Source organism: Cricetulus griseus, chromosome 5 (genome assembly GCF_003668045.3).
Source record: "Cricetulus griseus strain 17A/GY chromosome 5, alternate assembly CriGri-PICRH-1.0, whole genome shotgun sequence".
NCBI classification, from domain to species: Eukaryota; Metazoa; Chordata; class Mammalia; order Rodentia; family Cricetidae; genus Cricetulus; species Cricetulus griseus.
This window is the reverse complement of record NC_048598.1, coordinates 15,800,138-15,804,114: the sequence shown is the minus strand read 5'-3', so window position 1 is coordinate 15,804,114 and position 3,977 is coordinate 15,800,138. Positions and strand designations below refer to the sequence as shown.

Genomic DNA, 3,977 nt, shown 5'->3' with positions numbered 1-3,977 from the left:
GTGTGTGTGTGTGTGTGTAGGACACTGGGTGTCTTACTTTTCACTTTATTTATTTATTTATTTGTTTTTTTTTCGAGACAGGGTTTTCTGTGGCTTTGGAGGCTGTCCTGGCATTCTCTCTGGAGACCAGGCTGTCCTCGAACTCACAGAGATCCACCTGCCTCTGCCTCCCGAGTGCTGGGATTAAAGGCATACGCCACCACCGCCCGGCTATTTATTTATTTATTTATTTATTTATTTATTTATTTTGGGGTGGTGGCTTGAGGCAGGGTTTCTCTGTGGCTTTGAAGGCTGTCCTGGAACTCACTCTGTAGACCAGGCTGGTCTCAACTCACAGAGATCTGTCTGCCTCTGCCTCCCAAGTGCTGGGATTAAAGGCATGTGCCACCACCACCAGGCTTCCACTTAAAAAAAAAACACATTATTTTATGTGTATGGCTGTTTTGCCTGCATGTATATCTGGGTACCACATGCATGTCTGGTGCCTGAGGAGGCCAGAAGAGGATATCCGGCCAAACCCCTTGGAACTAGACTGAAATATGGCTTTGAGCCACTGGGTGGGCTCTGAGATTTGAACCCAGGGTCTCTAGAAGAACAGCCAATGTTTTTAACTGCTGAGACATCTCTCCAGACTCTTTTTTTTTTTTTTTTTTTGAAAGAAGGTCCCTCCCTGAGCCCAAAGCTCAACAAGTCAGCTAGAATGACTAGCCAGGGAGTGCCAGGGATTCTCCTGTCTCTGCCCCCCTGTCACTGGGAGAACAAGCATGTGCCATCTCTCTCAGCTTTTTACATGAGTCCTTGGGATCGGAAGCCAGGTTTTCCTGCTTGCATAGTAAGTTACCTCTCCAGCACATATGTCTGAGTCTTGACCTATTCAATCACTTGCTCCAGAAATCAACTTCTGGATTCTTGGGGCAAGAGCTGGAATAGGCATTTTCTTCTGGCTATGTGAACAAGAGAAAAAGGTAAACAGTGGAAATTCTAATGCATGCTTCAAACCAGCTCCTCATTTCCCGCCACACTCAGCAGAAGTTGAAGTTGGTCCCTCCCATCTCTGAGCGTTTCCAAGGAACACACTGTTAGCCTCTTCTGGCCTAGTGCCACCAGCCCACTTTCCTGTAAGCCTCACCCCTCATCTAATTCCACAGTCACAAACCACATGGTCTCATTCTTATTGTTTTATTCTTTTTGAAGGTTGTTTTTTTTTCTGTAGAATTTTTATTAATTCTTTGGGAATTTCACACTGCATACAATGCATTTTGATATAGTCACCCTTCCCATTATTCCCTCTAACTCCTTAGACTTACCCCTGCCCCTACTCTCAAAATCAAGTCCTTTTAAAATGCACTATTCTTCACCGGTGTGCTCTTTTTTTCTTTCTTGGAACCTGCACCTTTAGATCCATTTCTATTTTTGTCACCTGGGCAGAACTTTAGGAGGTCACTGAAAGAAACACATGTTTGACTTTGATTCTGCCATGTCTTGTTTGTTTGACACAATGTCCCATGTAGTAGCTGAAGATGGCCTCAAACTCTCTAAATATCTGAGGATGAGACCTTGAACAGAAGGTCAGAGACCTTGAACATCCTCTTCCTAGATGCTGGAATTATAGGTATATGCCACCCTGGCCAGTGTATACAGGCCTAGGGATGGAAACCTGGTTTTTGTGAATGCTAGACAAACACTCTCCCAACTGAGCTACAACCTTAGTCATTTGTCTGTCTTTCATCCTCTTCCTTTTTCTTCCTCCTCTTCTTTTTTGAGACAGGGTTTCACTATGTAGCCCTGGCTATCCTGGATCTCACTGTGTAGACCAGGCTGGACTCCAACTTACAGCGATCTGCCTGCTTCTACCTTCAAGTACGGGGATTAAAGGACTCATGCCTCAAACTCGCTAAGTGGCAGAAACTGGCCTTGAGCTCCTGTTCTCATGCCTTTACTTCCCAAGTCACAGAAATACTTGTTCTAGAGAACCCCCTCCATTGGTACTGGAGATGGAACCTACGTTGCATGTATACTAAGCAAGCACTCTATTACTGAGCTACACTTCCAGCCCACTTGGTCATCTTTAATAAAAAAGATTTAAAGAATGTATTGTGTATGAGTATATGTACACATATATGTGTGTGTGTCATGGCACATGTGTGGAGGTCAGAGGACAACTTGCAGAGGATCATTCTGTCCTCCTACCATGTGGACCCTGGGTGTAATGACCGTTTTGGTTGTTGACTTGACGATATCTAGAATTAACTAAAACCCAAAAATGGCTTCATTGCTTAGTCAAATCATTTGAAGTGGGAAGACCCACCTCTAATCTCTGCCAGCCTATGAGGATGAGACCTTGAACAGAAGGTCAGAGACCTTGAACATCCTCTTCCTAGATGCTGGAATTATAGGTATATGCCTATAATTGAAGCTTTTGCCTTTTGCATGCTTGGTCTTGCCCTCACTAGGAAGTCCATGTCCATTCCTTCCCTGGCTTCCCTGGCATTACAGCCATCTTCTTCAGGATTCTGGTGTGCACTGAAGACCAGCTGACACATCCAGTTTCATGGACTGAGCAACTATTGGATTCTTGGACCTTCTGTTCATAGACAGCCATTGTTGGACAAGTTGATGCACAGCCTGTAAGCCATTCTAATAAACCCTGTGTGTGTGTGTGTGTGTGTGTGTGTGTGTGTGTGTGTGTGTGTGCGCGCACACACACACACGCACACGCACGCGTGATTATACTAATGAACCCTGACTAATACACTGGGGATTAAGCTCAGGTCATCAAGCTTGGTGGCAAGTATCTTTATCTACTGGCCCATCTCACAGGCCCCTATCTGGGCGCCTTCCTACTTACGTTATGAGCTTATTGTCAGTACCAAACAATGTATGACGATAAAGAGCTCTGCTGACTGAAGGATCAGACAAATGCCACATACTTGCTTGATTCCTAAGATACCTGTGTAGAGTTTTCTGTTGTGACTTTACTCTTGTTCTCTTCTCCTTTCCTTTCCTTTCTTTTTTCTTTTATGATGGTCTCAATGTGGTGTCCAGATTGGTTTCAAAGCCCTAGGCTCAAGCTAGTCTCCTTCCTCAGCCTCCCGAGAGTCTGGGATCAGAGGCTTGTGTCCCTCTGCCTGACTCTGAGTATGAAGAAGACAAAGACTGGGGAGTCTTTCTCCTCTGTGAAGTCCAAGATGAAAACTTCGCGTCTTTCTGACAGATTCATCATCTTCTCTCTTAAAAAAATTATTTGGGCAGATGCAAAGCAAACATGGCGTCGGCAGTACTTTCGCTGAGGACAGGGCAGCAGTTCTGTTGAGACCCAAGGCAGCTACAGCTTTTGCTGTCAGATATGCATCCAAGAAGACAGGTGGTAGCTCCAAGAACCTTGGTGGGAAATCACGAGGCAAACACTATGGCATCAAGAAAATGGAAGGTCACTATGTTCGTGCTGGTAAGATCCTCGGCACATAGTCAGTTTCGATGGCACCCAGGCCCATGTGGGACTCAGAAGAACAAGTGCCCCTATGCCCTGGAGGAGGGGACAGTCCGCTACACGAAAGAGGGACGTGTCCAGTCCCCCAAACTCGGAGGCTGTGGACCTGGTCACCAGCCTGCCCAAGGGTGCTGTGCTCTACAATACCTTTGTTCATGTGATTCCTGCCAAACCCGAGGGAACCTTCAGACTGGTGGCCGTGCTTTGATCCTGTTGAGACCATCAGATGGAGACTGGAGCCCAGACCACAGGGGCATGTAATAGTGGAAGTCAAGGGCCCGGGTAAGGACAAGGTCAACACAGAAGAGACCTGTTGGATGGTGACTCTGCAGGAGCCTTTGTGCTGTGACTGCTGGAAACCCTTTGGTAGGTAGGACATGAGCATCAATAAAGCCAGCTGGAGTCCTGCATCCGTGACATTTGGGGACAAGTCCAAAAAAAAATTTATTTGGCCTGTATGTATATGGGGTGCACACAGAGGTCAGTT

The 3,977-nt window shown here is 46.1% G+C and overlaps 1 pseudogene; it reads left to right on the top strand.

The window, feature by feature from the left end:
* Positions 1–3,265: 3,265 nt before the first annotated feature.
* Positions 3,266–3,698, top strand: LOC100763949 (annotated as a pseudogene).
* Positions 3,699–3,977: the final 279 nt, after the last annotated feature.